The sequence below is a fragment of the Euprymna scolopes genome, chromosome 46, assembly GCF_053919585.1.
Source record: "Euprymna scolopes isolate OS-2025 chromosome 46, ASM5391958v1, whole genome shotgun sequence".
NCBI classification, from domain to species: domain Eukaryota; kingdom Metazoa; phylum Mollusca; class Cephalopoda; order Sepiida; family Sepiolidae; genus Euprymna; species Euprymna scolopes.
The window spans coordinates 102,598,267-102,612,797 of NC_136527.1; positions in this window are offsets into that span (position 1 = coordinate 102,598,267).

Genomic DNA, 14,531 nt, shown 5'->3' on the forward strand with positions numbered 1-14,531 from the left:
TTTCTAAGTCCAAACAAGAGGGGACGTAGGTATAGGTAAATGAGAATCCTATAGACCAAGTCATCTCAACGTGTATTTAATTGAAAATTTCTAAGTCCAAACAAGAGGGGACGTAGGTATAGGTAAATGAGAATCCTATAGACCAATGCAAGTCAACGTGTATTCAATTGAAAATTTCTAAGTCCAAACAAGAGGGGACGTTGGTATAGGTAAATTAGAATCCTATAGACCAAGTCATTCAGGTTGTATTCAATTGAAAATTTCTAAGTCCAAACAAGAGGGGACGTAGGTATAGGTAAATGAGAATCCTATAGACCAAGTCAAGTCAACGTGAATTCAATTGAAAATTTCTAAGTCCAAACAAGAGGGGACGTTGGTATAGGTAAATTAGAATCCTATAGACCAAGTCATTCAGGTTGTATTCAATTGAAAATTTCTAAGTCCAAACAAGAGGGGACGTAGGTATAGGTAAATGAGAATCCTATAGACCAAGTCAAGTCAACGTGTATTTAATTGAAAATTTCTAAGTCCAAACAAGAGGGGACGTAGGTATAGGTAAATGAGAATCCTATAGACCAAGTCATCTCAGCATGTATTTAATTGAAAATTTCTAAGTCCAAACAAGAGGGGACGTAGGTATAGGTAGATGAGAATCGTATAGACCAAGTAATCTCAACGTGTATTCAATTGAAAATTTCTAAGTCCAAACAATAGGGACGTAGGTATAGGTAAATGAGAATCCTATAGACCAAGTCATCTCAACGTGAATTCAATTGAAAATTTCTAAGTCCAAACAAGAGGGGTCGTAGGTATAGGTAAATGAGAATCCTATAGACCAAGTCAAGTCAACGTGTATTCAATTGAAAATTTCTAAGTCCAAACAAGAGGGGACGTTGGTATAGGTAAATTAGAATCCTATAGACCAAGTCATTCAGGTTGTATTCAATTGAAAATTTCTAAGTCCAAACAAGAGGGGACGTAGGTATAGGTAAATGAGAATCCTATAGACCAAGTCAAGTCAACGTGTATTCAATTGAAAATTTCTAAGTCCAAACAAGAGGGGACGTAGGTATAGGTAAATGAGAATCCTATAGACCAAGTCATCTCAACGTGTATTTAATTGAAAATTTCTAAGTCCAAACAAGAGGGGACGTAGGTATAGGTAAATGAGAATCCTATAGACCAAGTCATCTCAACGTGTATTCAATTGAAAATTTCTAAGTCCAAACAAGAGGGGACGTAGGTATAGGTAAATGAGAATCCTATAGACCAAGGCAAGTCAACGTGTATTTAATTGAAAATTTCTAAGGCCAAACAAGAGGGGACGTAGGTATAGGTAGATGAGAATCCTATAGACCAAGTAATCTCAACGTGTATTCAATTGAAAATTTCTAAGTCCAAACAATAGGGACGTAGGTATAGGTAAATGAGAATCCTATAGACCAAGTCATCTCAACGTGTATTCAATTGAAAATTTCTAAGTCCAAACAAGAGGGGACGAAGGTATAGGTAAATGAGAATCCTATAGACCAAGTCATCTCAGCGTGTATTCAATTGAAAATTTCTAAGTCCAAACAAGAGGGGACGTTGGTATAGGTAAATGAGAATCCTATAGACCAAGTCATCTCAACGTGAATTCAATTGAAAATTTCTAAGTCCAAACAAGAGGGGACGTTGGTATAGGTTAATGAGAGTCCTATAGACCAAGTCATTCAGGTTGTATTCAATTGAAAATTTCTAAGTCCAAACAAGAGGGGACGTAGGTATAGGTAAATGAGAATCCTATAGACCAATGCAAGTCAACGTGTATTTAATTGAAAATTTCTAAGTCCAAACAAGAGGGGACGTAGGTATAGGTAAATGAGAATCCTATAGACCAAGTCATCTCAACGTGAATTCAATTGAAAATTTCTAAGTCCAAACAAGAGGGGACGTTGGTATAGGTAAATGAGAATCCTATAGACCAAGTCAAGTCAACGTGTATTCAATTGAAAATTTCTAAGTCCAAACAAGAGGGGACGTAGGTATAGGTAAATGAGAATCCTATAGACCAATGCAAGTCAACGTGTATTCAATTGAAAATTTCTAAGTCCAAACAAGAGGGGACGTAGGTATAGGTAAATGAGAATCCTATAGACCAAGTCATCTCACCGTGTATTCAATTGAAAATTTCTAAGTCCAAACAAGAGGGGACGTAGGTATAGGTAAATGAGAATCCTATAGACCAAGTCATCTCAACGTGTATTTAATTGAAAATTTCTAAGTCCAAACAAGAGGGGACGTAGGTATAGGTAAGTGAGAATCCTATAGACCAAGTCATCTCAACGTGTATTCAATTGAAAATTTCTAAGTCTAAACAAGAGGGGACGTTGGTATAGGTAAATGAGAATCCTATAGACCAAGTCATCTCACCGTGTATTCAATTGAAAATTTCTAAGTCCAAACAAGAGGGGACGTTGGTATAGGTAAATGAGAATCCTATAGACCAAGTCATCTCAACGTGTATTTAATTGAAAATTTCTAAGTCCAAACAAGAGGGGACGTAGGTATAGGTAAATGAGAATCCTATAGACCAAGTCATCTCAACGTGTATTCAATTGAAAATTTCTAAGTCCAAACAAGAGGGGACGTAGGTATAGGTAGATGAGAATCCTATAGACCAAGTCATCTAAGCGTGTATTCAATTGAAAATTTCTAAGTCCAAACAAGGGGGGACGTAGGTATAGGTAAATGAGAATCCTATAGACCAAGTCAAGTCAACGTGTATTCAATTGAAAATTTCCAAGATCAAAACAGTGTAAGTAAGTGTCTGGAAGTGCCCGATCGACGCCTACTTCCATGTTGGGTGCATGTAGGCGTAGCAAAATGCCTTCTGATCTGCTAGGCACATCGGGACTTAGTTTCTTTTCTGTTCTTTCTCTGCACTGTGTAGGTTGGCGTCTGGAAGTGCCCGATCGATGCCTGCTGTTACCTTGACACATCAACGTGTATTTAAGTTAAAACTTCTAACTTCAAAACGGGAGTTAGGTACCGGTAAATGAGAAGCTTATCAATCTAGACATGTTTAAATTTATAAGTTCGCACATAGGGGTTGGCAAGACGGCTAATAGGGATAAAGAATAAGAAGAGAGAGATAGACAGATCTAGATAAATACAGAGGTATAAAGAGAGACAGGCAAGGGAGATAAATTTCATGATTCAACTTATATGCTAATAAGAAATAGTTGGTGTATCAGAAACACAAGCATTGGTTTTACTGGTTAATTTTACATCAGAATACACTTGTAGATTTTCTTTTCTAAAGGGAACATGCAAATAGCACACATAACATCTAGACATATAAATATATACATAAAACAATTATAGTTATGAGATATATCTAACTAATCCAAAAAGACAATAATAATGAATATCATCACTTACCTTGGAAAATTATCCAGGCTGTATGCCTACTCACATTCCATCAAACACCAGAAAATCATGATCCATTGCTTGGTTGATTTTTTTTATTTTTTTATTTTTATTTTTTTCATACACATTTGTAATTGTGTTTTGCTTTATCAAGTATTTTTGTAGTTAATCTGTGGTGTTGGGAGAGGTGTTAACATGAATCAATTTTGCTTAACAATTTTTTTTATACATATTTTTTCAGTTTACAGAGTCATTGCAGTACCAAGTCTGACACTGTAATTGCTTGAAAAGTATTGCATTAGGAAGGATTCTTTTCTTTTTTTTTGAGGTCTGCGGGAATTTCAGTAGGGGAAGTTTCTACTGATTTTAGATTCCAAGACAGGAAAGTTGTATTTTATTGTTTGTGCATTCTTTTATCAATTTCTTACAGATATTTTTGTGTTATGAAAATGAATGACTTGCAAAGACATTTACATTTTTGCATTCGTTTTTTTTTTAATTCTTCACCTTTTTTGTTTTAATGTCCCAAGAGTGAACACAGACGGATGAGTCTTATTCAACAGAGTGGAAAAAAACAGGGTACCTTTGGTTGTCCTCAATGGATTTGTCCAGAGTATAATGTGTCCAAGTTATTGCCCTAATACAGTGAGAACCATACCCCCAAAACTAATGCAGAACTCTACTTATGTATTGCACAGCTACAAGAGTTAACTTGTCTAGGATAAGTGACATATAAGCTTGCAAAACTCACTATACAGCTCTATTTATTAACTGATATGAACTTAAATTGCTGAACATGTCTCAAAAATTTTCTACAGAGCTCTACTTAAAAATGAGCACTCTCAAAGACAATTTGTCTAACATAATTTGGAAATATGTTTTTTAAAGTTACCATAGAGCTATCAAATATATTAGGCACTCAAATAGGAAGCTTGTTTCAAATACTTGTCATATATATATATATATATATATATATATATATATATATATATATATATATATATATATATAAAAACTTACAGTATATCTATACTTACGTATTGACATTTAGGTTTTTAAAACATACTGCAGAGCTCTTCATGTTTTCTGAATTTTATGCTTTCGTCTACTAATGTATTGAGCACTCTCAAAGTATATTCGTGTAGCTGAATTGCCATACATATTTTTTGAAAGTCTATATTTAGCTCTACTAATGTATTGAACTCTGTAAAAATAAATTTATGCAGTTGAAATGCCATATCTGTTTCTCAAAGGTTTTATTAAGCTCTACTAATATATTAAGCACTCTGAAAGTAGATTTGTCTAAAATAATTGCCAAAATGTTTCCAAATCTTACTACAAAGCTCTATAAATGCATTGAGCACTCTTAAAGTAAAATCGTCTTGCATAATTAAACAACACAATTGTTAAATTTACTACACAGCTATATTAAACTATGGAGCACATGCAAGCATCATTGGCATGTATATATATATATATATATATATATATATATATATATATATATATATATATATATATATATATATATATATTGTTTAAACGTACGAAAGAGCTTTACTCAAAGTAAATTTGTCTAGCACAAATGAGAAAAATTCTTTCAAATCTTTCCACAGAACTCTACCACAGTATTAAGCACTCTGGTAATTACTTTTCCAGCATACTCGCAATACACAATTTTAAAACTCACTACAGAGCTGTACTTATCTATTTTGCAGTCTGAAAGAAAATTTTTGATCGCATAACAGAAATTTGTATTTTTCAAATAACTCCAAAAATTAACTCATACATTGAGCACTCTTAAAGGAAATTTCTCTGCTATAAATGACAAATGTTTTCAAAACTAAATACAAAGCTTCGAAAAAGGAGCTGATATTATAACAGGTTACTTTTATTCAAATATCTATGACCGAGCATTATATAATTTATTTAGATTTTTACTGAATAATTACACTTGAAATAGTGCTCAAAACTAGCCAGAGCTGATATTATAAAACGTTTATTTTATTACAGGATAAATACACATTAATATTGAACCAGAGTTATATAAGAGTGCTCAATGAGATATAGAGCAATAAAGACATTTTATTTAGATTTTTAGTTAATAATTACACTCTAAATAACTGCTCAACACTAGACAGAGCTGATATTATAAAACGTTTATTTTATTACAAGAGATATAAATATTAAGATTTATCAGAGTTAATTAAGAGTGCTCAATGAGACATAAACACATTTATTAAGATTTTTACTTAATAATTACATTTTTAAAATGTGCTCAAGACAGAGCTGATATTATAAAACGTTTATTTATTACAGGCTAAATAAACATTAAGATTTAACCAGAGTTATATAAGAGTGCTCAATAAGACATAGAGCAATAAAGACATTTTATTTAGATTTTTACTTAATAAATACACTTTAAAATAAGTGCTCAACTCTAGACAGAGCTGATATTATAAAACGTTTATTTTATTACAGGCTAAGTAAACATTAAGATTTAACAAGAGTTATATAAGAGTGCTCAATAAGACATAGAGCAATAAAGACATTTTATTTATATTTTTACTGATTAATTACATTTTAAATAAGTGCTCGACACTAGGCAGAGCTGATATTATAAAACGTCTATTTTATTACAGGATAAATAAACAAAGATTTAACTTGCTGATATTATAAAACGATTAATTAATTAAAGGATAAATAATCATTAAGATTTAACCAGAGGTATATAAGACTGCTCAATGAGACATAGAGCAATAAAGACATTTTATTTAGATTTTTACTTAATAAATACACTTTAAAATAAGTGCTCAACTCTAGACAGAGCTGATATTATAAAACGATTAATTAATTACAGGATAAATAATCATTAAGATGTAACCAGAGGTATATAAGACTGCTCAATGAGACATAGAGCAATAAAGACATTTTATTTAGATTTTTACTAAATAATTACATTTTAAATAAATGCTCAACACTAGACCGAGCTGATATTATAAAACGTCTATTTTATTACAGGATAAATAAACATTAAGATTTAACCAGAGTTATATAAGAGTGCTCAATGTGACATAGAGCAATAAAGACATTTTATTTAGATTTTTACTTAATAATTACACTTGAAATAAGTGCTCAACACTAGACAGAGCTGCTATTATAAAACGATCAATTAATTACAGGATAAATAATCATTAAGATGTAACCAGAGGTATATAAGACTGCTCAATGAGACATAGAGCAATAAAGACATTTTATTTAGATTTTTACTTAATAAATACACTTTAAATAAGTGCTCAACACTAGACCGAGCTGATATTATAAAACGTCTATTTTATTACAGGATAAATAAACATTAAGATTTAACCAGAGGTATATAAGAGTGCTTAATGAGACATAGAGCAATAAAGACATTTTATTTAGATTTTTACTAAATAATTACATTTTAAATAAGTGCTCAACACTAGACAGAGCTGATATTATAAAACGTCTATTTTATTACAGGATAAATAAACATTAAGATTTAACCAGAGGTATATAAGAGTGCTTAATGAGACATAGAGCAATAAAGACATTTTATTTAGATTTTTACTAAATAATTACATTTTAAATAAGTGCTCAACACTAGACCGAGCTGATATTATAAAACGTCTATTTTATTACAGGATAAATAAACATTAAGATTTAACCAGAGGTATATAAAGTGCTTAATGAGACATAGAGCAATAAAGACATTTTATTTAGATTTTTACTTAATAATTACACTTTAAATAAGTGCTCAACTCTAGACAGAGCTGATATTATAAAACGTTTATTTTATTACAAGAGATATAAATATTAAGATTTAAACAAAGTTATATAAGAGTGCTCAATGAAACATAGAGCAATAAAGACATTTTATTTAGATTTTTACTTAATAAATACACTTTAAAATAAGTGCTCAACTCTAGACACAGCTAATACTATAAAACATTTATTTTATTACAAGAGATATAAATATTAAGATTTAACCAAAGTTATATAAGAGTGCTCAATAAGACATAGAGCAATAAAGACATTTTATTTAGATTTTTACTTAATAATTACATTTTAAAAAAGTGCTCAACACTAGACGGAGCTGATATTATAAAACGTCTATTTATTACAGGATAAATAAACATTAAGATTTAACCAGAGTTATATAAGAGTGCTCAATGAGACATAGAGCAATAAAGACATTTTATTTAGATTTTTACTTATGAATTACACTTTAAACAACTGCTTAACACTAGACACAGCTAATATTATAAAACGTTTATTTTATTACAAGAGATATAAATATTAAGATTTAACTAGAGTTATATAAGAGTGCTCAATGAGACATAGAGCAATAAAGACATTTTATTTAGATTTTTACTTAATAATTACACTTGAAATAAGTGCTCAAAACTAGAAAGAGCTGATATTATAAAACGTTTATTTTATTAAAGGATAAATAAACAAAGATTTAACTTGAGTTATATAAAAGTGCTCAATAAGACATAGAGCAATGAACACATTTTATTTAGATTTTTACTTAATAATTACACTTTAAAATAAGTGCTCAACTCTAGACAGAGCTGATATTATAAAACGATTAATTAATTACAGGATAAATAATCATTAAGATTTAACCAGAGGTATATAAGACTGCTTAATGAGACATAGAGCAATAAAGACATTTTATTTAGATTTTTACTTAATAAATACACTTTAAAATAAGTGCTCACCTCTAGACAGAACTGATATTATAAAACGATTAATTAATTACAGGATAAATAATCATTAAGATTTAACAAGAGTTATATAAGAGTGCTCAATAAGACATAGAGCAATAAAGACATTTTATTTAGATTTTTACTGATTAATTACATTTTAAATAAGTGCTCAACACTAGGCAGAGCTGATATTATAAAACGTCTATTTTATTACAGGATAAATAAGCATTAAGATTCAACCAGAGTTATATAAGAGTGCTCAATGAGACATAGAGCAATAAAGACATTTTATTTAGATTTTTACTTAATAAATACACATTAAAAAAAGTGCTCAACACTAGACCGAGCTGATATTATAAAACGTCTATTTTATTACAGGATAAATAAACAAAGATTTAACTTGCTGATATTATAAAACGATTAATTAATTACAGGATAAATAATCATTAAGATTTAACCAGAGGTATATAAGACTGCTCAATGAGTCATAGAGCAATAAAGACATTTTATTTAGATTTTTACTTAATAAATACACTTTAAAATAAGTGCTCAACTCTAGACAGAGCTGATATTATAAAACGATTAATTAATTACAGGATAAATAATCATTAAGATGTAACCAGAGGTATACAAGACTGCTCAAGTAGACATAGAGCAATAAAGACATTTTATTTAGATTTTTACTTAATAAATGCACTTTAAAATAAGTGCTCAACTCTAGACAGAGCTGATATTATAAAACGATTAATTAATTACAGGATAAATAATCATTAAGATTTAACCAGAGGTATATAAGACTGCTTAATGAGACATAGAGCAATAAAGACATTTTATTTAGATTTTTACTTAATAAATACACTTTAAAATAAGTGCTCAACTCTAGACAGAGCTGATATTATAAAACGATTAATTAATTACAGGATAAATAATCATTAAGATTTAACCAGAGGTATATAAGACTGCTTAATGAGATATAGAGCAATAAAGACATTTTATTTAGATTTTTACTTAATAATTACACTTGAAATAAGTGCTCCACTCTAGACAGAGCTGATATTATAAAACGTTTATTTTATTACAAGAGATATAAATATTAAGATTTAACCAAAGTTATATAAGAGTGCTCAATGAGACATAGAGCAATAAAGACATTTTATTTAGATTTTTACTTAATAATTACACTTTAAATAAGTGCTCAACTCTAGACAGAGCTGATATTATAAAACCTTTATTTTATTACAAGAGATATAAATATTAAGATTTAACCAAAGTTATATAAGAGTGCTCAATGAAACATAGAGCAATAAAGACATTTTATTTAGATTTTTACTTAATAAATACACTTTAAAATAAGTGCTCAACTCTAGACACAGCTAATACTATAAAACATTTATTTTATTACAAGAGATATAAATATTAAGATTTAACCAAAGTTATATAAGAGTGCTCAATAAGACATAGAGCAATAAAGACATTTTATTTAGATTTTTACTTAATAATTACATTTTAAATAAGTGCTTAACACTAGACGGAGCTGATATTATAAAACGTCTATTTATTACAGGATAAATAAACATTAAGATTTAACCAGAGTTATATAAGAGTGCTCAATGAGACATAGAGCAATAAAGACATTTTATTTAGATTTTTACTTATGAATTACACTTTAAACAACTGCTTAACACTAGACACAGCTAATATTATAAAACGTTTATTTTATTACAAGAGATATAAATATTAAGATTTAACTAGAGTTATATAAGAGTGCTCAATGAGACATAGAGCAATAAAGACATTTTATTTAGATTTTTACTTAATAATTACACTTGAAATAAGTGCTCAAAACTAGAAAGAGCTGATATTATAAAACGTTTATTTTATTAAAGGATAAATAAACAAAGATTTAACTTGAGTTATATAAAAGTGCTCAATAAGACATAGAGCAATAAAGACATTTTATTTAGATTTTTACTTAATAATTACACTTTAAAATAAGTGCTCAACTCTAGACAGAGCTGATATTATAAAACGATTAATTAATTACTGGATAAATAATCATTAAGATTTAACCAGAGGTATATAAGAGTGCTCAATAAGACATAGAGCAATAAAGACATTTTATTTAGATTTTTACTTAATAATTACACTTTAAATAACTGCTTAACACTAGACAGAGCTGATATTATAAAACGTTTATTTTATTACAAGAGATATAAATATTAAGATTTAACTAGAGTTATATAAGAGTGCTCAATAAGACATAGAGCAATGAACACATTTTATTTAGATTTTTACTTAATAATTACACTTGAAATAACCGCTCAACACTAGACAGAGCTGATATTATAAAACGTTTATTTTATTAAAGGATTAATAAACATTAAGATTTAACTAGAGTTATATAAGAGTGCCTAATAAGACATAGAGCAATGAACACATTTTATTTAGATTTTTACTTAATAATTACACTTGAAATTAGTGCTCAACACATGACAGAGCTAATATTATAAAACGTTTATTTTATTACAAGAGATATAAATATTAAGATTTAACTAAAGTTATATGAGTAAGACAGAGCAATAAACACATTTATTTAGATTTTTACTTAATAATTACACTTTAAATAAGTGCTCATCACTAGAAACAGCTGATATTATCAAACGTTTATATTATTGAAAGAAAATTATATGCCAATGCTTTATCATACATAGAGCAATATTGACATTTTAGATTTTTTATTGAGAATCATAACATTTTGAATAAAATTATTAAAATTTATATTACATTATGTCATATTCACACATGAATACCAAAAACAGTGTGGTTATCTAAATTGACGTATGCATTTTTTAAACTTATTACCTTGCTCTACTGATGTATTGAGCGATCTACATATAAGTCCTGTCATTTGAATTTCTCTATATATATTTTAAGTCTAAACAGTAACCTTTACTAATGCATTGAGCACTCTAGCAGTAAGTCTTGTCATCTAAATTGCCATACATATCCCCAAAAATTTAACAACTATCTCTACTAATTCATTAATAATTGTATATAGTTATCTTTCTGTCTCTCATTATATATCTTTCTATCTATAAAAGTGAAAATATCTGTCTGTGTGTGTGTACATTTCCCTAGGCAATAACTCTGTCAATTTTAGTCTACAGACTCAAAATTTGATATACAGGGTACTGAGATTTTGGAAAATCTATGCGATTGGTATTTGGACAGAAATTTGTCGATTAAGGTGTCAAAGTTCAACGATTTGACCTTTGAGAACTCTACAAAACTCCTCCGACAATTATGGGTCTAAACACTTGAAATTTTAGATATAGTTTTCTTGGACATGGATCTAACTTAATATCTTGATTTGAGCCCAAAACAAACAATTTTAAGGGTTCATAATAGGGGGCAAATCAAAAAAAAATTAACCGTTTTTTTGCTTTTTTTTTTGGTTGGTTGGGGGGGGGGTGAGCATACACCACCAAACACCGGGGCTACGCCAGGAACCCATACTAGTATATATTCAAGGGATACAATTTATATATATATATATAATTATTTTTTTACTATAATAATTATTAAATACCTACAGACACTAGTGTTTCATCCTTTCGGGAATCTTCAGTGCAGGGTGTCACGATTAATACCAGTCGAACGATTCGAACTCCGCATCACGAGACATCTCTGGGTTGGTTATATATATATATTCAAGGGAGACAATATATAAATTGTCTCCCTTGAATAAATATATTTATACATATTTATACATACATATGTATATATATATATTCAAGGGAGACAATTTGTATATGTAGATCACATAATTATTAGAAGTTATTTTTTTAATGCTTAATTGAACTTTAATGCTTAGTTTTTCCATCAATTTTTGGACTTGGGTTATTTCTTTTTTAATATATACATGAAAAAAATCTATGTGCTATTCGAGACAAGAAATAAAAGAAATAAAGAAAATTCTTACCTGTTACTTCCCAGGTGTTATCTCCACTTTTTCTCTTTTCTGCTTCTTGCTGAAACTCATGGCAATTTCATGTTTGTTTGTGTTCTTTGTTACATATATATAATTTTTACTGTGATGATTTTTTTCTTTTAATTATTAACAATTTTTTTTGATTTATATAATAAAGAGAGACAACATAACTAATGAATTTTTTTTTAAATGATATATTTAACTTTCTGGCTATGATCAAACACACATGTACTACTATTTCTTTTTTGGAGTTGCATAAGTTAGCTGATGAGAAGAAATACAAGCAGAACTGCATTCATTTAAATAAAGCTAATAGTTTAGAATTTGATTGGACCCAGATGTGCATGTACACAAAGAAAGAAACACTTACTTGAGGACTTCTGTAACTACAGGAAACATGTGGCAGCTAGGATAGCTGATGCTGCTGGATTCAGTTGTTTTTTCCAATCCACATAATTCTCACAATAGCTGATAGTAGAATTCCATCATGATCAAGAGGAGTACCTGAAATTACAAAAATATACACACAGAAGGAAAGAAAAAGAATACTTACTCTACTTCTATGACAATGATTGCTGCCAACACTTCGAGATGCTAATGTTGGAAGAAACAGATAGACATACATCATACACAGTTTGATTGTACCCAGATGTGCTTGAACGCAAAGAAAGAAATACTTGATTCAAACTGCACAAGACATGTGGCAGACAGGAACGGTGATGCTGCTAGGTTTTGTTGCTTGTTCCAATCTATAAAAAAGAGATGATATTTATAGTGTTGATAATCTACTGCTGTGTGAAAGCTGGAACAATGGAAACAGTTAAATTAAATTTTCAAATCACAAAGACTGAAATCGAAACAGAAAGAAGAAAGGGTGATACTATACTCATCTTCCTGTCGGTGCAGACCAATTGCTGGTGACTGTTCGTTCGCCATTAAACTGGAAAATAAAATAAAAATAAGAAAAAAAAAGAGGTTCCACCGGGGAAAGCTCTCGTCTGGGCAGCGAGGTGATGAACTCCCGAAAGGAGGGGCACTATATAAAAACAAGCTTTGCTGCGAACATCTCCTAAAAAGCGGTTTCTACTCAGAATAACAGGCGGAGCAGAAAACAGGGGTGTTCTCTCTACCCAACAGGATTCGTAAAGATACCACTAGTTTGTGTTCATAAGACGGCGATGATCGCTCACAAAACTGGCATTCCTACTATCATATCGGAGGACCGTCATATATAATTGCACTACCATTTCGTATTGGAGGACGGTCATATATAATTGCACTACCATACCGTTTCGGAGTTCGTAGACAGTAGGAATAATAAAGGCGGCCTTAAAGCGGCTTGTGAGCACACAATCTAGTCGAACTCTAGTCGTCCTTAGTCGAGTCAAGGCAAGCATGCATTACATAGTAACACGAGCATGTGTCGCCTGCTTAGAGGGTAGCCCCCTTCGGGAGATTCGACAGCGCACCTCACAGCAGAAGAGCTTCGGAACCAATCGGACCGTACCCAGACTTGCAGCTATTTGTTAACTTGGAAGTGGAGTCAACACCCCGACACTGAGAAAAGAGCTTTCCAAAAGCTCAAAACCAGTTGCATGCAAAATCGGGGAAACTGGGAGCAGGCTGGGGAGAACACAGGGCCTTGGAGGGAGGCCCATTTTTCTCTTTCGTTCGGTTTACATCTTTCGGGTATTGTTCTCCTTTCAGCCTGCCCCCTTCACGCCTTTTTGCTCGCCACATGCAAGCGTATAAAAAGACGACCAGATGACGGACGCAACAAACTAATGCCGACATTTTCTGGATTTTTTTTTTTTGCCAGAGCCCATTTAGCCGTGTAGCTGTTAAACTACAACGTTACACCCCCCTACCACGGTGAGGATAGGGTTGGACTTTAGGGGGGAAAATACACATCCAGAATTTTATACAAGGAAAGCACGGTCTATAAACTGCACAATTGTCACGGTAATTCTACAGTTTATCGAACGCCCTTAAATAATATTATATATATACTTTCATCTAACAAATTAAATTAAAAGACGTTAATTTAGATTTAAATTAAAAATAGTTTATCCAAGAACACCACGGTTTATAAACTGCACAATTGTCACGGTAATTCTAAAGTTTATTGACCGCCCTTAAATAATATTATATATATACTTTCATCTAACAAATTAAATTAAAAGACGTTAATTTAGATTTAAATTAAAAATATTTTATCCAAGAACACCACGGTTTATAAACTGCACCATTCTCACGGTAATTATACAGTTTATCGACCGCCCTTAAATAATATTATATATATACTTTCATCTAACAAATTAAATTAAAAGACGTTAATTTAGATTTAAATTAAAAATATTTTATCCAAGAACACCACGGTTTATAAACTGCAC